The sequence below is a fragment of the Maylandia zebra genome, linkage group LG11 (assembly GCF_041146795.1).
Source record: "Maylandia zebra isolate NMK-2024a linkage group LG11, Mzebra_GT3a, whole genome shotgun sequence".
Taxonomy (NCBI): Eukaryota; Metazoa; Chordata; class Actinopteri; order Cichliformes; family Cichlidae; genus Maylandia; species Maylandia zebra.
The window spans coordinates 5,741,592-5,764,353 of NC_135177.1; the positions used below are offsets into that span (position 1 = coordinate 5,741,592).

The window sequence follows — 22,762 nt, forward strand, 5'->3', positions numbered from 1 at the left end:
CATTTGAAATGTAAAATCACAGTCTATTTATGTGAATTTAATGATATTCTAGAAGAACAGTACAAAACTGTAAAATACACAGTAAAATACTTTTATATTACAATTTTTTTTACAGTGTATCTCTCTCTGTATCAAGCCTCAGCTGTCTGCCTGAGGTGGTCACTGACTGCACTGAGTACAGGACAAAACCCTCTTGGTGCCTCTCTTCTGCAAGGCTGGCAGTTCAGTGCCAGCCCACAATGCAATACTACTGACTGACATCCTACTAATAAATCTCCTAGTGGCTGTGTTATTTAAGCTCCCTCAGTCTGTCCACTGCTACAGCAGGTGTTTGCATACCACTTTGCAACCCAGCTCCTCCCTTTCTGCTGCACCTGACTTAATCAGAATAATTAAGGACAGTCCTGTTGTGTGCTGGGGTCTATCTGCTGCACTCTCTGCCTTATGCTTTCCATGGAAGGATGGGGGCAGGGGTCCCAGAATAGAAATAACAACCTGCCTTTGACAGATGGGTGGTCCTGACTGAACTTAAATTTAGGGAAAGATTTCCCATTGTCTAATAGGACAATTAAAGCTTTGGTTATTAAAAATACCGCGTAGGTTCATGTTATCATCAAAGTTGTTATTAAAGGTTTGGGCTTAACTCTTTCCCCTGTAAACACAAGACAACAGAGACAACAACTGTGTATCTTTAATAACGAGTTGTGACACCTTCGTATGTATTAGTTAAGATGTGGTTTGACAACCATCAGAACAGTTTGCAGGTTAGCTGCAAAGGCAGAAAGCACCCTCACTAACCCCAGTACCACTCAGTTGAGAAAAGAGCTTCAAGTGATACTTCTGATAGTCTTTGAAGAGGTAGAGTCCAAGCCTTCCCCACCTCCTTCCTTCTTCCCTCAGCTCCTGTAAGAGACGTCTATCCTTCATGCTGCTTTTAGACAGCTGTGCTTACGCTGCATTACGCAGAGCAGAGTGTGGGGAAGACAGAAGATGGAGAGGAGAAACAGAGAGTGCCTGCTGGATAAAAGCAAGCTTTTTGTTTCCTAATGGATCCTTGCCCATTTTATTCAGATCAGTCATGCAGGCAGTGGCTGACATTGGCATCATTGATTTAACATCATTCATTTCAGAAGGAGGAGGAGGAGGAGAACGAGGAGCTGCAGGTAGCTGACACTTGTGAGAAATGAGGAGAGCAGCAGGAATTCTGCATTAACCCAGTCATTCATTAAGTCGCATTCTTTTTTATAAATATGTCAGTTTAAAGCATAACCAGAATCTTTTGATTCCAGCGTACCGCCATTAAAGGCCTGTTCATTGCTCAAGCAGATGTTTTCCTATTTTAAGATTTAACTGTGAATCAAATCCATTATTCAACTTTAGTGACAGGATGAGAGTGTAGAAACAAAACAGTTTCTCAGCTATGAATTCAAAAAAATTACCAGAAAAAAAACACAAAAGGAATTTACAAACAAGCTCGTTCACCCTCATCACGGCCGACTGAATGACAGTGAGAAATCTGTAATCTGGTTTGTGAGAAGACAGAGAGGCTAGGCGATCGGCACGCAGCCAGACTGAGTCCGGTATTTTCAGCCTCAGAATAAACTCCAGTCTTATCACAGGCGGAGCAGCTGGCTGCCGAGCAGGACAGGTGACGGAGACAGATACTGACAGCAGCCCGACCTGCCAATCTAACGTCTTTCCAGATTCCCAGAGCGAGGAGGGAAACGTGGAGGTGAACTCCACTGCTGCTTGAAAGGAGCTGCACAGTTAAAGTTGCAGTCTTCTCATGAGTCACAGAAAAATGTAGCTGATCTACAGATTGAGCTGCATTTACAGCTTAGGAAATGCAAAATGTGACTTCCTGACATGCGTCATCTAATAGGATCGAGGAATTTGGAACAATCCCCGGGCTGAGTGACTGGTACCGCATGTTCAAAATGTAGTGACAGAGCCTGATCTCAGAGGAAATTCCTTTTGATACTCACCAAAAATATGTTTTTGTCACTATGATGTTGTAGAGTTTGACACCAGAGGGCTGTTTCCACATCTTCATCTGCTGAAGAAGGGAACATTCCTCTGTGCTCACCTCAACTCCGAGCTTGACACGTGGATCTGCAAGCAGGATTTTGTGACATCGCAGCTAATTTTACAACATTCATGCTCCAGAATTTGGGGAAGGTAATTCAGCTTTTATTCACAAATGTATCTGCAGGGACTCTTGGGGAAAAAAACCCCCAGGCATTAAGCAAAACTTTATATTGTTTTTTAGCCTCTCCCAGTGGATGTGTCTGTTTCCTGGCGGTTCATTTTCAGCATCCTTATCTAGTCTTTTCTGTTCATTTAAACTATGTTTCAGTGCTGCAGATCATCAGCACAAAGGAGCTCTTAACATTGATGTGGGAAACACCTGGAAAGAGCATTAATGTAAATGCTCTGAAAAACACGAACTGAACTTTTTGATATTTGTTTTTCCTCGAGTCAGAATCAGTTTTCAAGGTCAGAAAGGTTTCATTACTTTATGTTTAACTAATTAGAAAAAAGTGACCATTTAAAACCATAAAGAATTAAACTCTGAATGTTGCACTTAAGGCATCACAAAGACTACACAAAGCATAAACACACACTCTTGATAATTCCATCAAAACTGCCACTCACACGACAAACGTGACAACCTAATGCGGTGACTGGAATTAGAAGAGGTGAATCCCCATAGAGGGGTAACTTGTGTTTGCATCCACCTGTCAGCTTTGTTTAAAACAGTCAGTTAAACATAAGAAAGCTGTTTTATGGAGCAGAATTAGCTATACATGCTAAAATTTAAGCAGCTGTTTGGTTTTAATACTTACCTAACCCTTCATTTTCTCTCCAAAGTAAATGTGGCAGTATCGCCAGGTCATATCAGGACAGTGGCAGAGCTTCAGGAAGATTCATTAACACCTATCAACAGCAAACTGTCTCTTTCTGTGCTCGTAGATCTGGTCTAAACTTGAACTGCAAATGCAAATGAAACATAGGAATGAAATTTCCTATGTTTTCCCATCCCCCAGTAGTTTTCTTTGACTTTGCATAAAAATCTGGACTTTCTTGTCAAAGAAGGCAACTTTTAGTGCTTAATTAGTTCATAAAATCTTGCAATGTGTGCCAGCCCTGAAGCAGGGTCCCCACGGCAGACCAACAACAGTCTGCTCATTAGAGAAAGCCATTGGTCTGTGTCTGTTGCTCTGCATGGGCTGCTATCAAAGTCTCTGTGGTTTAGAGGATGCTACAGGAACACACATGCTCAAATGTAGGTACATGTGCACAGCACTCTGAAAACTCTGAGATTTTTTTCTTTGTGCCTACAAATCCCAAGAAAAGAACCAAAACCAACTAACAAATATGTCTTTTTCCATTTTGTGCCAGAGAGCTCACAAAAACATGTCAAATCTTTAGTTTTTAAATTTGTACACCACATTATATTTATATTAATGCCTTTTAATGAATGAATGAATGTCTTTATTCGAGCAACCAAATAATAAAGTTATTGTAATGTACAATTACACACACACACACACACACAAAAAAAAAAACAAGTTTAGCTCGAAAAGGAGTGGGATGAAGACAAGCTTTTTAACTCCCACCCCTGCAATCTTATCTGAGTTTTAAATTTTGTAGTTGCGCAGTACATTTACCATCTCTAAAAAAATTAATTTAACTGATGTGGATATCATACTGATTGTTCTGTCAGTTCAAGTGTAATTTACAGAGCTACACTGGAGGAGGACACTATTTTGGTTTAAGTTAGGAAAATAGCTCAGCAACAGGGCTGTTTCTATGCAGCATAGCACAAAGAGATTAAGATAATGCAAAAGACCTGGAATATTTTACTATTTTAACACTGGAAACAAAATAAAAATGGAATTATACTGGATAATAAGATGTGAAATATATATGCTTCAACAGAATTAATTATATAAGATGAAATGCAAACAGTTCCAAATTCTGCAAATTATAAGCATACTGTGGACTTAAATAAATATAGTGTTCTAAAATGTTTACATATATATTTATTATTATTATTTAGGGCGATCGCGGCTCAAGAGTTGGCAGTTCGCCTTGTAATCAGAAGGTTGCCGGTTCAAGCCCTGGATTGGACACTCTAGGTCGTTGTGTCCTTGGGCAAGACACTTCACCTGCTATCTACTGGTGATGGCCAGAGGGGAATTATAAAGTGGAATTGTAAAGCGCTTTGAGGGTCTCATAAAGCGCTATATGAATGCAATCCATTATTATTTAAACCAACTGTTAACTGTATATTTCTGTACATTTAAGTATTATTATTCATATTGCCACATTCATTGACCTTGTTTATAGGTAATTTCATTGTTTAATCACATTAAATTGTTCCTAATTTAATGTTTAAAAGCACTTGAAAAAGGCAAAATTCCATGTAAAGTTAGGGCAACAAACTGTATTGTCATTACTGAAAATAACCGTATTTTCATGCAAGTTATTTTCTGTTATTTTATGGTATTATTTTGGCGCCTGAGCTGTTACTGTTTTTTTAGGATTTTTTTTTTACGGTGTAGCTGACTGTAAACGGCAGTATTAGCTTTATTTAACTGGAAAAATCTGGTATGTTGTTATCTTTTCTTGAGCTTTGCTGCTTTAATGTTTTGACATGTCACCTATATTAGTGCCTTTTTGGTAGGATCAGCAACCTTTAATCTAAACCCTGCTGCATCCTGTTTAATGAAATTAATTTTAAAGCATCTTATGGGTGTGGAAATGGAACCGGACTTTGTATTTATATACTGCTCTAGTCTTAGCGTCCACTTAAAAGTCTGTAGGCTGTACAGAACTTTACTGCACATCCTGATTTAGAATCACCAGTTAGCCTAATGTGGATGTCTTTGGGATGTGGGAGGAAGCTGGACTACCTGAGGGACTCCCACCTTTTGCCTTAAGAGGACAGCGCTAACCAGTGTTTACTGTCACTCTCATCCCTCTCCCTGCTGTTTTTCTTTTCCTTTTTAGGAACCGTGTGTCAGCACTCTGACAGAGAACACCAACTATACCGCCATCTGTGCCTGCAAGTAAGAGGCACAATGCAACAAAGTGGTGTGTCACGGTGTCGCAAGGAGAGGCCATGGAGCCACTGATAATTTCATGATGGGGGAGCTATTGTGTTGAAGCTGCAGAGAGGGGGAGAAAAGAGAGAGGGACTCTGGGCTGGACACTTCGCAGGCGTGGCACCACAGCAGCAGCAGCAGAGGCTCTGAAGCAGCTGGCATCCACAATTAGAAAGACGGGAACAGAAAGAGACAGGAAGGAAGCTATGAGACAGAGGTGAAGAAAGGGAGGGTGAGGGAAGGTTAGGAGGGATAGAAAGGAATGGAAGACAAGCACTCTTGTCACACACACATGTGAGAAATGTTCACATCTGGTTCTCTCCTCTCTGTGTACAGAGCACCAAATTGAGTTGTCATCTGCAAGAGCCTGTGGTAGCGAATCACAGATTAAATTGTTGCTTTCCCTAATTAGCTCCAGTGTGAACTCTAAGGCCCAGCATCCCAGAATGTGTGTCACTTTTATAATCCTTCCCGCAGAGCAATTTAAAATGGGAGGTAACTACCTTTAGGCTGCACCGTGGCTGGAGTCATTTCCAGGCCACATTAAATGATAAGATCTGTAATAAGGCTGAAATATAGCTTAGCTGATTGAGCCAGGTGAAGGAGACAGCTTTTGTCATATTAATCCTAATGTGAAAATGATGGAAGAAAAATGAAGTCAGGGATGAAAATGATTAATCGTGCAAGGAGCTGGATGTGCCAGTTGTGTAACAAAAAAGAGAAAGGAAAAGAAAAAAAATACATTCAAGCATTTAAGCAATTATGTAATTTGTTCCATGCTTCGAAGAGTGCAAATGCAAATTGAATACAGTGACTCACAGCCACGAAGCAGGTGCAGACGAGCAGAGGCAGGATTATCTGATTGAATCCAACCCAGAACTCAAAACTAATTAAAACATTCTCAGACACAAGAGCATTATCTCCTGGTCTTTATGAGCAAGTTTGTTGTGTGTTTAGTGTCGATTTTTCAAGCAAAGGAAGAACTTTCAGGGATAAGAGTGAAAGTGTGGGATTATTCGGAGGAGAGAAAAGGTTGCTATGGCGTTCCTCAAGAGCTGTGCAGACAGTTTGCTTTATCCCTCTAGTTAACTGAGTAGGATGTCTGCCAAACTCCCCAGGGATCTGTGTGTGTGAGAGAGAAAGAAAACAGAGCTAGAGGAAGGAGAGTAGTTCCAGTGGGGCATGATTTGCTGAATGGACTGACAGGCAGACTTTATGAAAGTGGTCTGTCACAGCGGACACACAGCTACGCCAGAGGAGCGCTTGACGTGAAGCTCAGCCGGCTGGCAGAAACCATTTTCGTAGTATACATGTTAGAACTGACCAACACTGCATTATGTAGCTCACACTGTGTAAAGAACCAGAGCCTATTCATCATATTTTGTCACTGTAGACATCAGTGTGTGTTGACAGAAGAGAATTTAACTGGATTTATGTCTGCCAGCAGGTACAAGTAATAAACTACTCCACCACAAGTGAAAGTAGCAGAATATATCAAAATTCTAAAAAGTAAAAGACGTCAGCGTGCAGTAAGGCAGTTGATGTCTGGTTTAATGCTTTTGGAGCAAGGCAAAACCGACTTGCTCCAAAAACACTGGAGCAAGTAGATTATAATATGTGTGCCTGTGAATCATTACAAATAGAACATGCGATAAAAAGTTGTTTTAATGTGAGAAAATATTATTTAAAAAATAAAAATAATAAAAATACAAGGTTATTATTTATCTTTATTCTTTAAAGATGCTTTGCTGGACATAAATTAGTCAGCACTTAGTATGGCCATCATACACCCCAACCACCTCCTACTGACTGTGATGAACTTTATGAATATGTTGCTTCATTCATTCATGAAAAAAATTCTCCAAAAACCCATTTAGTTAGTAATTACATTTCTTATCACAGAGTAATTGAAAAACAGTTTATCCATATATGAAAATAAATGAGCACCCACTCATTTTTATAGACATGTTAGGAAATAATGGTCCTTTGTTACTGTGTCACTATGTCTTTTTTGTATATATATAAAACACAATTTATAAGACCTTAGCATAAAAATAAGAGACTCTAATTAAAATAACTGCCTTTGTATCATCGTCTTTGGAAAAATATGGATAATTCCGAATGTTAGAGTCGCCTTTAAAATAGCTGCCTTGATGCATTTCAGCTGAATCATGGAAGTTTCCAGGACGAGGAGTCGTCCTGCTGCCACCTCACACTATCAGCCACAGTGGCCTCCTAATCAGCAGTGGAACCAGCCCGACTGAACAAACAGGCAGTTTTATACAGAGGAGGCATGCAGAGTGTGACCTTGACCTGACTGCCAACCAGAGTAACCAGTGGAAACCACAAAAAAGCAAATGCTTTTCATTGATTTATGGAGCTATACTTGTTAAATGTAATTTATTTTATTCAATTAAAATACAAAAAAAAATATATATATATATATAAAAATAAAATATAATAAAAATATTATTATTCAATTTGGACCCATGATTAGGTGCAATTAAATTCCGACATGGGTGGAACAGCATTGTTTTTTTCTTTTCTCACACAGAGTTTGGTTACAAGGTGTCACTGCAACTATTACATCTGAAAAGGAGAAACTTGAAGTATAAATTTATTGCAATCAACTGAGTGCAATCAAAGCCAAATGAAAGTGACCTTCATGTTCACACGGCTGAAGCAAACAGGCAGTAAACAGACTCATTTGCAGTAATTCCTACCTCTCAGCTGATTTCAGGTAGTGTGGAAAAGCTTCTGCTCTCCAAATAAAGGCTGACGGCCGGCCTGTGGGAGGAAAGCAAATGTCAGAGTAATTAATTTGTTTTCCTTTAAGAATAATAATAGAGGGCCAGTGGTGTGTGTTAAACAGGCTGGACTGGGACTCCTCACACATATAGAATCTTTGTATTAATTAACTGTAATAAATCACATAAGCATGGTCAGCGACTGCACACAGGCATATGATGCATGTGCTTTGCATCTGTGTGTACATATACATGCACCTCCCTGTTGACCATGTCTGTCCCAAGCAGCGCTGCGGCGCTGAGGTCCGTTTTGTGTTGATAGCAGTCTCGTTAATCATGCACACGCACAGCCTGCAGCTCCATACCTATGATTATCAGCATCAATTGGCTCAGAGAAAAAGCAACTGCCGTCTTTGGACCAATGGAGGCAGAGGTTGTTGGGGTGTAACAGAGTGGATGGTTATTGATTTAAGTGTGAGAGGAGACTAAATGGAATCTGAATATTTTTCCTCAGAGATGAGACAGTTATTGGTGGTGCTGGGTGTGTCAGCAAGACACAGTCCCCAAAAGGATGGATTCAGTTTTGCACTCAGGATATAATAACTTCATATTAATTAAGAGTCTATAATAATTAAACAGCTTGATCACAAAATTCCCTGCAAATATGTTTTTGTACTCTTATTCAATTCTGTTGATTTTATTGTATGCATTAGATTCTAAACCAGTCTTGCAAAAGCGGTAAAACATCACTTTGATTACACTGAAAAGTTCCAAAATAATACACCTCATCTGGTTGTTTTTTTTGTTTGAATTAATTATTATTATAATTTTTAATATAACAAAAGTTGTGCTGTCATAGCAGATTACAAAGGGCTAAAATATATTTACCACAACATGGAATTAAAGATGGTAAAAAATATCATCAATTCAATTCAATTCAACCTTATTTATACAGCGCAAAATCACAACAGCAGTCGCCTCAAGGTGCTTAATAATGTAAGGTAGACCCTACAATAAAAAATATTGTGTAAAAAATTTGAATTTTTCCACGATTTCTTCATAACAGGTATCTGAAAGGTGATTACCTGCTTCTGTGACAGGGTGCAGCTGCAGACTGTCATGATATCAAATTTCCACAGCATGATTATTGCATTCAAAATGACTCACAATAATGATTTCCTTAAAATGGCAGTAGAAAATGTAATTACTATATATACACTTATACTGTGTAAAACTCATCTTTAATATGTGTTTGTCAATTTTTTGGCAAATGAATTTACTCAGAACTGTACGGAGGTGGAAAAAGACAATAACTGTGCAAAAGCTATAGAATAATTACATAACTATTTACAATTTTATCAAGTATTAATATTTCATTTTTAACAACAAACTAATCTGAAAATGTTGCTTGGAAGGAAGAAGCGTCTAAATAGAATTTTAAATTTTAAGCTTCACATTATGAAGTGAAAAGACTGTATGGTGGATAATCTTTACATTATGGAGCTACTAAAATATAAATTCTTATGTTAAATGATAAATACGATTCACTTTTTCATGCTTACATCATGTCATGTTGTACTGGATGCCACTAATGCAGGGATTTATTTCTTTTTTATCTTTATTGTGTTTTATGCATATTCTGTTTATGTCATTCAAAATCCTATGCAACAGAGTTATTCATTCAGGGTGAATAATAATAATGAACTATAACAATAACAATAAATAACAAAAGTCATTAATGTAGTTTATCGTTGTTTGTAAGCACATTAAAAAGTGACTGTTTGCTATTATTCTTGTGTATGTTTGGAAATAGGCTGCAATCACAAAAATCGATTATCAGCATTAACAAAATGGATATATTGGATATATTATGCAAATAACATTCATATACATAATCACCTATTAGGCTTCCATACATTGCGCTTTAATTAATTCGGCTTACAAATGCATGAATGAGGCCCATTTTGCTCGTTGTCAGCTCAAAGGCATATGCAGATCATCTGACTGATCACACAAACTGATATTAGTATTTGTAAAAAAAAAAAAAAAGAAGAAGAAGAAGAAGAACCAAGAAGCTGTTTAAACCATTTATAATTATCAACAACTCTTAAATCCATGGTTAGGTTAATGCATCCATGTGGATAATGTTGCTTTTATCTGACTTTGCTAACAGTGTTGTTTGTATTTTAGGCAAACCGAGCCTTTAATTCCTGTAAAGCCTGAACTGTATCAGTCAGTGAAATATAATGAGGCGTCATATGGCGCACTCAGGGGTGCGTTATGTTCACATGTATCTCTGTTACCATCGGAGTGAATGCTGTACTTTGTGCTACAATAGTCCCTCACCTCCTCTACAAAAAAACCAGGATATGGAATCAGGGCAGCCTAAAAAAGAGATGGGAATAGAAAAGATGAGCACAGAGGCTCCAGGGTCTGGTCAAAATTACCTCGGTCTGCTCCTCAAATGAAAGCAAATGTGTCCTCAAAGCCCCGCTAAAAGCGTCAGACGGAGGCTGCTGGAGACGCACTCACACAAGGCAAAAACATTTTGAGCACTGATTAACAAACTCGGGACTCACGTATGTCCGTGTATGAGAAAAGGGTCACTTTTGCTCTTTCCTGGAGGTGATTCGAACTGTGTGAGAATCTGAAGGTTTCGACACAAACCACAGCATCTGAAGAGAAATGACGTGCAAGGACGTTCACATCTTTTAAAGCCTCCCCTCCGAGTGGCCTATCAAAGCTCTCTGATTTCAAGTTTCTGTTGGGATCAAGAGGCTTTTGAGACAGCTGCACACGCTGAGGAAGGAAGCGGCACCTGGTTCACCCATCCTCGCTCTCACACCTCCTGCCTACACACCGGGCTCCTAGGAATGGCCCAAAACCAGCAAACCAAAAAAAGAGAGACTCAGTAAGACCACACAAGCATAAATCCTCTTTTTCTCACAAGCCTGCACACACACACACACACACACACACACACACACACACACACACACACACACACACACACACACACTCACTCACGTATCCTGTGATAAAACCCACTGGCAAACTCTGTCACTCAATTAATGTCTCGTTTTATCTGGTTTTAACATACCTGCCATCCTCAGCTGGAATTAAAGCCTCACCTCTTTCTCCCCCCTCTCTCCCCTCCCCTTCATGCACACACTTTCTCTCTCTCTCTCTCTTTAACTCTCTCTCTCTCTAAGTAGCTGCACACAGTGTGCAGGATTAAGCACTGTGGTAATAACTTCCATATTGAAAAAAAAATGCAGGGTTGGGCTTCCTCACGTTCACAAAGACTTCTTAGAAACAGAAATGCCTTACACTTTGTATATACCCACAGACTTCGTGTCCTCTGTGGGTTTTATTCTGGTTTTATTGTGGAGAAACTCCAGCTGCGTTTTATGTTTCAAGTTTGGTTTTTTGGTGTTTTTTTTTTAAAGGATTCCAAGGGGGGCTGATGCCGTGAACTATCTTGTACAGTGTTTTCCCACAGTGTTTTGCAGTTCAAATGGCGGATTGGAAAGTGCTGACATTCTGGTGGCAGATACTGCTCTCTTGCCCGCCAGCGCCATAAATCCCCTGTTGCGAGGAGTGTGGTGTGAAATCCATTTAGCACAGATTCCTGCAGAAAGCTTGTCATCTCATTGAAAAGATCCCCCCTGAAATATGGAAAGAAGCCTTAACTACAAAACAGAAAAAAAGTAGGATGTTCTTTTACTGCCACAAAATCAGCCCCACCACAACCCTCGAGACCGAACCTTTGTTTCTTCTTCAGTGTAATACACAAAAAGAAAAGCTGGTAGTAAACAAAGATGGCTGCCGCGTCTCTGTCATGGTGGCGTTAATCTTTCATAAAGTCTGTATGCAGTATGCAGCCGCCCCCTTGTGCGCGGCACAGTAGCACTAACAGGTGTAAGTAAAGCTTTAACATTTCATTTACTACAGCACTTCTGCTCCCGTGCCCCGACAATGCAACAACCTATGGCTGATTTCATCAGACATGCACGCTGGTGCAACAATCACTTTCATGCCGGGTTATCACTGAATGCCCCTCCATCGTTCAGGCACCATATGGAGGCAAAATGCTACTCTTACTCACGATCAATATGCATCAAACCTTTAAAAAAAATCCTTCCCACAACAGACACTCTGGCTTCAGTTCTGAATACAAAACTGGAAGACGAAAAAAAAAACATTGATCGCTGAGAACTGTACAGTCAGTGTAATGATTCATGTAGGGTCTCTGCGAGGATGCCAGTGACAGTCGACTCGCATCACCTCAGGACAGGAATGGTCTCAGAGCGAGCTGATGTGCTCTGTAGAGTCAATAGCTCCTCTTTTGTCTGAGGGGAGACAAAGGTCTCTTGCAGCTTCTCTTGGAAGCAGCTTCATTATTAGTGCATTTTATAATGTCAGAGAAGAAGAGTGCAGACGTTTGGAAAGAGAAATGCAACCAGAAGCATTGTTTGATTATAGAGGCAACCTCCAGCATCAGCACGTTGTTTAGTTTGAGCCAATCAGAAGTGGTCCTGATGAGAGTGTCTGACTCTGTGTGTGTGGAGGGGTGTACTCTCCATTGCTATTTCAGGTCTGAATGTCTTTGTGTGCAGCTATATGTCAAACAAAGGGCCGCTATGCCTGCCCCCCACCCCCACCCCGCCAGCCAGTGGGGGTGGGGGGCAGAGATGTAGTATGTGGGTGTGTGTGCATGTGTGTGAGATTTTGGAGTGGAGGGGGGTGTGCTGTCTGCGGGGAGCAACCAGGCGTGTGAAATTACTCCACACTGCCTGTCTCTTTCCTCTTCCTCCTGACGCCTTTGTGCTCTGTTTCTTTTCTTTCCACTGTCCTTTTCCTTCATCTCATTCACGCTCGCCTCATCTCCACGACCCCTCTACCTTTCACCCTCTACTCCCTTCTAATTCTCCCACCTCCCGCCATGCTTCCTCTTCCTGTCTGTGCCTCAGATGTCATTCCACTACACAGCCAGGAGCTAATATTAGCCCGCAACAAATGATTATGGAAAGTTTACCGCCCATTACAGCTCCTTTGATGGGAGACAGTCTTTGATATGGAAATGCCACCACTGCCACCATGTACGATGCACACATATGCACTGCATTTGTGTGCTTCTGTGTGTGTGTGTGTGTGTGTGTATGTATGTGTGTCAGACAGAGCGAGACAAGCGTGGGAAGACAATGAAAAATGGAAGGTGTATCCTCGGGGAACCCTGTCGTAAACCGTTTGGAGAAATTGGGACTGAGGGTAAACTGTCTCAGAGGGTTTGTCGCAGCCCACAGCTAATATACGCACACATGAAACTGACACATGACAAATGGTAGGTGTGGATGATGGAGTTACTGTGAGCCAATAATCTCTTTAATATGTTCAATCCCGCTTAGACACACTAAGTACCTAAGTGCTCAAAGTGGAGAGGCAGGCAACGTGAACAAAGAAAGATGAGCATACAGTTAAGACATGTTAGGGTGATAGATAGGAGTCAAATATCTTCCAGGTGTGTAGAGAGAATATGAAAATTAATTTCAAAACATTCTTAAAGTCCGTAGACTGAAGGAGTCCACCAAGATAAAGAAAAATGGCTTACCTTTCAGTTCCACAGCCACATGTGAGAGTCCATCACCCTCACACACACACATGCACACACACAGTCATCATGCATGTGCTCCCACGCGCTCACACACACTGTGTGCAGGGAGGGAGAGACGAGAACCCATCATTGTTCTCATAACCCCTCCCACACGGCTGCGTAGCTCTGTCTGGATGGATACATGTAGGAGTAGCACTCTCCCACACACACACACACACACACACACACACACACACACACACACACACACACACACACACACACTTTCTCACAGTGTCTAGTAAAAAAGAAACACGCAGCATCAACAATCTATCTTCTTGTACCCTCTCTTTACTCTAGGAATTCCAACACACACACACACACTTTCTCCACTCTATATGCTTACAGCACACAAAGACTCCCACTCACACACCATGTGATCATGTGATGCGTGTGATGCACAATGCTTGTGAGAGCATGTGGTATATTTCCACAGTTACTTTGTCTACATTGCGCACATTTCCTTTTTGCACCCTGCTGTGATACAGCAATGTAGGATGTGTGTTTTCCTCGCACGTACACACTGTGTAACATGTGACTACATAAGCGCGTATTTGTGTGTTATCCACTAAAGGCATTATGGGTGAGGATAAACAAACACACACCCTTACAAGCCCTTGTTTGGCGAGGCCACTTGGGCGAGGAAACTGCTCTCATGTCCGTTCTATTAGTCCTGAGGGGCAGTAAAGCTACCTGTACTTACCCCCACTGCATTATTGATGGATGTAATGGTGCCATTACAAGGATAGTTACAAGGATAGGAAGCTGCTGATGTTTTAACACAGGGCTAATGAGGAAGCGTTAAGGAATTAAAGTCCACTGGGCCAACTTTGGCATTTTAAAGGGAGAGGAGCAGGAAGCAGAGTGGAGTGTTTTCACAGAGAATGAGGGTTACTAAAAGAATGGTGGTCCAAGCGCTAACACAGCTCAGCTATTTTCTAGGCCTTTATAAAAAAGATAGACAGCTAATTAATGTTCTAAGATATGGCAGTTTGGTGTGATAGTACTGGTCTGAGCCGAGCCACTGTGGTTTATATCCTGCTGACCGAGGCGTTTGAGTCCAGCCAAGTCGTCAACTTAGCCGTCTGTATTTTTTGAATGTGCAGACATGGGGTGTAAATCTTATAGACGTAAATCTTAAAAACAGCAGACGGCTACCTTTTAGCAAAGTGGTTGTGTGTGACAAAAAGCCGAGCTGGCTTCCTGTTCTGATCTGCATACCGGCTGCATTTGTAGCAGGCAGCACTGCTGTGGAAACAAGACAGGTTGTGAGGGTCAGGATTTTATCCAAGCAACATTTACAATCTGTCTTACTAATTAGAAAAACACACACACACATGCAAGAAAAGACACTCTGCTCTCCCATGAACACACCATACTGTGTTGATCCAGCACCAAAGTGCATTATGTTTTTTTTTTTCATGGCTTTTATTTAAAATAAATCAGAACACACCTGCTGAAGTTTGTAAATCGTATTTTTGCTTTGGCTTGATTTCTTTTTTTTAATTATAAGATGAAATTAATTTACTTCCTATCTGATAAGCCTTTGTACTTTCCTCAGCAGCTTTGTTAAACAAGTTTTCAAATGAAGTGTAATTAAATAAAATAAAAGGGTGCAAATGAAGTCACATTTGTAATTATTAACTCTGCAGTGAAAGTGAAATTTAGACAATTTTGCAACATGTCTGCAAGTACAGATGTGTTGAAACACCCATTTAAAAAAAACTCTAATTGGATTTGTGGGTAAGTGTCTTTGTTATCGACTCTGTGTTGGAGAACAAAGGATTTCAGCAACGTGCACGAATACACGTGCATTCTCAAGTAAGCGTTGTCTGATGTGCCTTCTACTCTGTTAACTGTACAGAACTTACACCTACCTGTTGGTAATTTTCACTACTTTTTCTTGCAGGTATTTTCTGCAAATAATGGAAACATTAAGAATGAATGAACATTTTTACTATTTTAAAAAGGCTTACATTTCATATCCATATTTTCTGTATATTTTAGCGTTACTTACTATTTCTTTTTAGGTCAAGCTTGTTATATACATTTGAAATAACAAATACGTATTAGTAGGAATTGGGTTTATGGTAAAGAAACAAAAACAAAACAAAACTATGGACAAGGATGTGAATGGGAATGAAGTGGAGTAGAGGAGTTGCCATTTTCACAAAGTTCACTTAGTGCAGCTTATATATGATAATTATTGCTCGCTCTACTACAGATACAAATGTTAGTTTGTTCTCAAGGAAACTTGACCCATGTGTACCATTGTCCGTTTTTTATAACCAAGATAGATTTGAAAAATCTATATAATTGTAATTGTCCTTCTACTAACTAGTAGGTACTCTTTCACTTAACATACATATATTACCTTTTTGTTAAAGATCACATGCAGGTGAAATCCAGTGAGCAGTGAGATTTCATCAGTATATCATATATATATATATATATTATATATATCATAATGTGTTTTCACCTATAGAGAGCAGTGCAGAAGCACTTGTCTACTGTCTGGGATTTAATGTGAACACAATGAGATCTGACTTTGGAGCCATGAAGAGTTAAAGTTTGTCACACAGACATTTCACCTGCAGGCGTTTATATGTAATGTGTAAAAATGTTTTAAATGAATAGTATTTATTAACATCAGAAAACTTTACTGTATTTACTGTTAAATGTCAGGAACTTCTTTGATAGACTGAAAAACATTATAAATATATTACAGCCTTTAATTGCAACCATAATCAAGCAGCGCTTTAAAATAATGTATGAGTATGTGAGAGCTTCTTTGATGGTCTGCATTTTCTCAGCTTCAATGCGATCCCGGTGGAAGATATGACTCTTTATAGTACACTGTGTTCTATTACACATGCCCTTCCACCACTCCATGTCATTCTCTGAAAATGCTTTTAATAAAACTAACAAAGCTAAAGGAAAAGAAAAAGGATGCAGACAAATTTCGAGAGGATTAAACACATCGGAGTGGCACAAAGGCGTTCAGTCAGTGCATGCCACACCCAAGGTCCCTCACTCAAGCACAGTATATGGATACCCACTCCTTTTCCTTCAGAGGCCATCTCACTGACACACACAAACACACACACACACACAGCAGCAGGGTCAGTGGCCAGTCTCAGTGAAATACAAGTTTCCCCGTGTATGATGACACCGCTGTATTCTCTGAGATGGCCTGGCCACCGAGGCTGCCGCCTCACAGCCTCTTGACAAGAGAGCACAAGGATGACCAAACAGTCAGCGAGACAAGCAGACTGAATTAGTGCAGATCGGATCAAATAAAACATACAAAACTAATCAGATTTTTTTAAATATAAATGCTTAGTATGGATTAATTTTTTATTGGATTTTATAATAGAAATGCAACGTTTTTAAACCAGCTTGGAGCTCCGCTCTGGTTCCAAACACCTGTCACGACAAAGCAGGGAAACAATAGGAATTAATGAGAAATATTCAAACGTTTTCCAATAAGTGTTTGTGTGATTCACAGAAGAGTGGAGGGGTTTTGCAGTACACCGCTGCATACAGCAACTGCTCCGTGTATTTCAGATATTCAAATTATCTCTCGCTTGTGCTCGCTGGCATGTGAGAGCACAGAGGCTTCATGGCATAAAAGCTGGCCAAATATACAAACTCATAAGCTATCAGTATCAATGCTTTGGGCAATTATTAACACATAAAAGAAGCTTTTAGATACATGGGGGGATGGGGGTGTAAACTGACCGTACTATGATAGAGTATGAAAAAGAAAACAGGATAAGAGAAAAAATATGTTTTTGCGCGTGTGATATCAGCTTAGATAAACGGAACCTGTGGGGGAGGATGAGGCAGGGTGGGCTGGTGCCACATGTACAGTACCTGCCCTATCTTGGCATAGTAATGAGCTACCCAGCTCTGTGTACTCCTCTCTGTGCCATTCAATGCAAATAAGGAGATCCCAAGCCCACGAACACGATCATTTAAACATCTTTGAGATATTTTACTTCACCAGAATTGACACTCAGCTCAGTTTAAACGATGAAAAGACCTTGCGGGGTTTTTTTAAAAAAACTTTTTTGTTTAAAACAGCTTTCTGAATGCATCTCTGCATGTGCAGCTCTGAGCATGTGCAAGGCTGAATTTATCTGTGGATTAATGAATGAAGCACACGGTGTCAGAGCTGCGTTGATACTCTGTCAATATCAACACAAGCTGCAAGCTTGTTTCCAGAGCTTAGACAAAAAACCACTGACCCCGCCTTGTCTCTCCAGTCCTGCCATGTTAACACCTGTTTCTTTTACTCTTGGTGAATAAATAATAAACATTAAGTATTAAGACTTTCAGAGATACTAAACCAAGTAGCAATGTGAATGCTTACATTGTGAATAATGAAAAAAGAAAACTGCTCCAGGTAGAAAACAATCATAATGATCTCACTAGACCAGGTGAGCCTCGTCCACAGGGTCCCCACCCACTCAACTTCATCATAAGCACATGCACAGTCTCCATGACAACCACTTACCATGACGCCTCCCCCCCCCATCCCCTTTCACCATGACGACCTCTGCCACCCAGCTGTCCTCCCGAGGCCTGTAACTGAGCTAATATGGCTGCTGCTGCGGAGCGCCCAGCGACACTGAGAGCACCAGCCCTCTCCTCCTCCTTTCCTGTAATTCCTCCACCCCAGGGGGTTAAAGCAACTCAATCCAAGGAGTCATTCAGACAATAAAACCCACTCTACCCTTCAGTTCCACTGGGTTTAGTGACCCATTGCCTGCTAGCATAGGAATCAATTTGATGTCCAGTGCTGCTAACTATCAGCCTAACAACTCCTTAGAACTGGCAAGCCTCTCTCACATGAAAAACTCTACCCATGATTACTCTCCCATCCAGAAAAATTTCTAAATGGCTTCTGTAACCTGGTTTGGGTCTTGCTTATTTTGAAACTGAGCTCAAATGACAGGTTGATTGTGTGCTACAGGAATGTGTAAGTGCACTACAACTACAATCCAAACACACACACACACACACAGCTTTTTAAAGCATCTCTTTGTGTCGGGGGGTTGCATAATGATTCCATGACAGCCTGTCAGACATCATATGAAATTGATTCCATGCAGCCAAAGCTCCCCTCACTCTCTCTACACCATTGTCCCCTGATGACTCCGCTCTTGATCAATCCTATTATGTCATAACATGCTACAGTATCCTAACAAAGACAAAGAAAAGTACAGATCACAAATGGAGGCATCGTTAATGTCCGTTAAACACTGTCACAGTTGATTTTGCGTGCAGAAGTTGGTACCTTTCAGGTCTGTGAGATCTTCCTTCGCTAAACGCGCGATAAAGCTTCTAACCTGCAGGGCTGGCCACATCAGGAGAATGTTCCTACCGACTGGAAAACTGTTTAACCTGACTGGAACAGCATTTAAGACTTTGTTGAAAGATTGTCAAGTGTCCACTAGGTATGAAATGTAGCCTTTAGGCCTTTCCGAAAGGGGAGCATATCCATACACTGAGATGCTGTAGTGTGTAAACGCCTGAGTGAAAGTGTGTGTGTGTGTGTGTGCGTGCGTGCGTGTAGAGCGGTGGATATCGAATGCATGCATGTGCAGCAGAGTAGTGTGTGACTTACCCCTGGCTGTCCCTGAGGGCTGAACATGCTCTGACAATGCTGACGCTTCTCAGCGTCCCACTCCTCCGACAGCTTTCATCTACAGTATGTTCGCTATCACTCAAAACTCCCTCCTCTGCTTCCTGAACACTCTTTTTTGTTTCTATAGTGTTTATCTTCCCGTGCTATATCTTCATACTTCCTGCCTCTTTTTCTACTACGTTCCTCTTCTTTCTTCTCATCTTTCTCTTACTCTCTTACTTTCCATTTAGAAACTCTTTATTCACTTTCTCACTCACTTTCTTCTTTACTCATCTCCTTCTTTTTTCCTCCCGCTCTTCTTCTCCTCCTCTCTGTCGCCCTCATCAGTGCTCCAGGAGCTTGGTATCGCTTGTCTCTCGGCTGGCACAGAGAACAGGCAGACACATGGGAGGGCTGTTTTGTAATCCAGCAGGTCATACCACCCTGGCACAGGAAAAGGGGGGGGGGGGCTGATGGGATGCACAGAGGGAGGGGAGGGGTGAGGGAGGACTTAGAAGGCCTATACTACTACCTTCCAACCTATACCTTTTCTGCATCCCTCCGTCTGCGAGCTGATGGTCTCTCCCTTTTTTTTCCCATCGACGCCGAGGTCTCGCCTCACTACATCCTCTCTGCGAGTTTGAGGTTTTAAGAAGGAGATGAAGGAAGGAAAGAAGGAAGGAAAGAAGGATGAGGGAGAATGGGAGTGGAAGGAAGTGTGGGAATGAAAGGAGGGATGAAAAGGAAGAGGAAAAGATACTGATGAATAGAGGAAAGGAATGGGAGAGGGATGCCTCGAAGGGTTGTAGACTGAATCAATGATGCCTCTTCAGGAGATATTTTTTAAGTATAGGAATCAAATGTGTGATAAAACGGGAACAAGGAGAGCAGTCATGATTTGGTGATGCAAGGAACAAACAGATGAGCAGAAAGAGAGCGGTAGAAAGACAGCCAAAGAAAAAGACAGAGGTTAGGACTCAGTGGCTAAGCGACTGTCTGCCTCGCTGTGAGCTGTCATCTCTCCTGCAGTTGGTCAAATTGCTGTCCATTCATCCTCACTTTCACCACAGTCAGTTCAGGAAGATGCTGCTCTTCAGCAGTTACAGTGTGATTGATATGACAGATTTGCCAGATCCTGCTACCATTTTGAGCCTGGACATTATGCCTGCATTTAATGCTACTTATGGAGCAGAATTGGGGAGAAATTTCCTTATCTATTATCTTTAAGTGATGTGTATGAACCCTGCTTCCGGGTCCAAACTACTCTGCATTTATTAAGGCTGTTCAGTTTTTGTCTTATTGTATTTAATCGGAACAAGCCCTTAAAAAAAAGTCAGTGATCATTGGTCAGTGATCTCTCGGTTTTTATTACCAATATTCATCAGCAGCATGTTTTAAAGCTCAGTTTTTAAAACCTTACGCTGTAACTACAGTCCAGAGCATGCAGCAGTATTTTACTGACTAACCTCGTATTGTGGATGCATTATCTCACTTGTTCTCCTGTCTGAAGTTTGGTCCATTTACAGGATCCTGGCGATCGCATTTGTCCCTAACCATCGAGAACCCTCATGTTAATTTTTATCAAGTTAGCGTTCATCCTCCAGCTTCACTGAGCTAATGTGTTTATATAATAGCAGAGCTGTACATTTTAATTTTTACAGAAATCCCTCAGTCAGAATATGTTATATTATCTTAAAATGGAAACTAGCAAGCTAACTCTCTGCGAACTTATTAATCAGTTAAATTTCACAAATTCCCTTTCTCATGGATGCCTGGATGTTAAACTCACCTGGTAGAGCAGCCACACTGATCATTTTATTAAAGATTAAAGAATTTAGACACTTTGTAACTCTCAGTGATACTGCAGTGTTTGTTTCACTTTGGGACCTGACGAGGAGTTTGGACCCAGAAACGGCTAATGACGTCAGACTGATAGGTGGATACATGCCATAGTGTTAACTTGTGGCAAACCACAAAGTGTAACTCAGTCTCAATCCCTATAGAACAGCTGATCTCACCAAAGCCAACATTAGCTAAGCTAATACCCCTTTGCACATCCAATTGTCACACCTTGAATAAATGTATAGAAACATGCTATTAAACTGCTTTGGGCTGTCTACAGTTGCTATGCATCTGCAAGCTGCTTTGCAACCAACCTCCATCCTAGCTGCTCCTTTTCATGCTGCACCTGACTTAATGTCATATGTGGTCTTATTCCAGCAGGTTTAAAAACCAGACACTGTCCATCAAAGTCCAAGATGTGAGCTGTGAAGAGGGTTTCATATATTGTTTAATGATTCACCAAACTCTCACATACCTTTATCCTTCACTGATCAGATTCTGCTTGCGAGACTACTCAGACAGAACTGAATACAGTGATTATAAATAGGCATAAAAATTGGACTACATGACAGTTGACAATTTTATCCATTAGATATAATTTTAATCTCATATATTTGACCATATTTCTAATGACCCAACCTGTTGTCTCAATTATCTCAGTTGTGTAGGCACTCTTTTGAACATAGACCACTTGAACATAGTATTATGTCCTCAGTGTTGCTTTATCCTTAAAATACTGATTCTCACATTGATATGTAACTGCTTGTATTAATTCATGTAAGCATATTTTAATCAGTTGTTAATGACCAAGCTTTGCCTATATGTTACAGTAGGCTGGGTTTAATTGCTGGGGTGAGACATGCTAATGTGTACAGTGTGAATGACTATGTGTGTGTGTTTGGAAGAGGGAAGGTGGTCTGATTGAATGAATACCCACCAAACCATGAAGGAAGGTGACCAGAGTGTGCATGTGCCTGAATAAAAAGTCTTGAGCAGGAGTATTTCTACAGCTGGCTTGACATCTGTGCCCAGCTAAGGGTTCACCTCCTCTCTAAATGAAGAGCAGCCTTCCAGGGTGGATTGGAAGAAATTTTCTAATCTAATTCTTATCTATTGCAAATGCCTCATTATTACTAATATAAATTATTTAAAGATAATAAATATGAATAGTTTTCAGAGGCGTAAAGCTGTGACAACACTACAACACTGAAGTATAGTCAAACTATGTAAAAGGGAGACAATAAAACCATATATTTTTGTTTAAGAACGAGAAAGTGAAAGGGATTATCCATGAATGTAAGATACAGTATGGTGCTGAGAACACATAGGCAAACATTATTTAGAGCAAAGCTGTTTACTTTTATGGTGGTTAAAAGGAAAAAGCTCCCAGCGTCCGCGGCTCCATCCTCCTTTTACATCTTAAGCAGAGACGAATGCAAAGATGAAGGCAGCATTTTGACTGAAGGGTTTTTTTCTTCAACCATTTGAAAACACTCATTCCAATTCATTTACCCAAATACATCAGTCACCACAACTATGTGCCACCTATGGATTGATGCACATGCTCAGCTATGGATGAAGTCAGTTAGTTATGCCTGTGAGAGGAGGTATCGATCGTCATCCACATGCAATCACAATGGACTGGGAAATGAGCCTAGCCCACACCACACTAACTGACATCATTCAGACCTTGTATATACATATTGAGTATGGGCAGAAATCTGTGCCATCAGAAACTGAATTTGAATAAGTTAAATTTGAATTTGAATTGCTCAGA

At 40.6% G+C, this 22,762-nt stretch overlaps 2 long non-coding RNA genes across 2 annotated transcripts in view; one reads left to right on the plus strand and one right to left on the minus strand.

Annotated features, from left to right (window-relative positions):
• The window catches only part of LOC143421032 (uncharacterized), a 20,059-nt gene extending 13,277 nt beyond the window's left edge, over window positions 1-6,782 (plus strand). The window contains exons 2-3 of the long non-coding RNA XR_013100755.1: window positions 2,019-2,178; window positions 5,017-6,782. This is a non-coding gene — a long non-coding RNA (uncharacterized LOC143421032). The remainder of the gene's footprint in view (window positions 1-2,018; window positions 2,179-5,016) is intronic.
• The window catches only part of LOC101469113 (uncharacterized), a 25,570-nt gene extending 6,063 nt beyond the window's left edge, over window positions 1-19,507 (minus strand). The window contains exons 1-2 of the long non-coding RNA XR_191414.4: window positions 19,144-19,507; window positions 7,835-7,898 (exon numbers count right to left, since the gene is read on the minus strand). This is a non-coding gene — a long non-coding RNA (uncharacterized LOC101469113). The remainder of the gene's footprint in view (window positions 1-7,834; window positions 7,899-19,143) is intronic.
• Window positions 19,508-22,762: the final 3,255 nt, after the last annotated feature.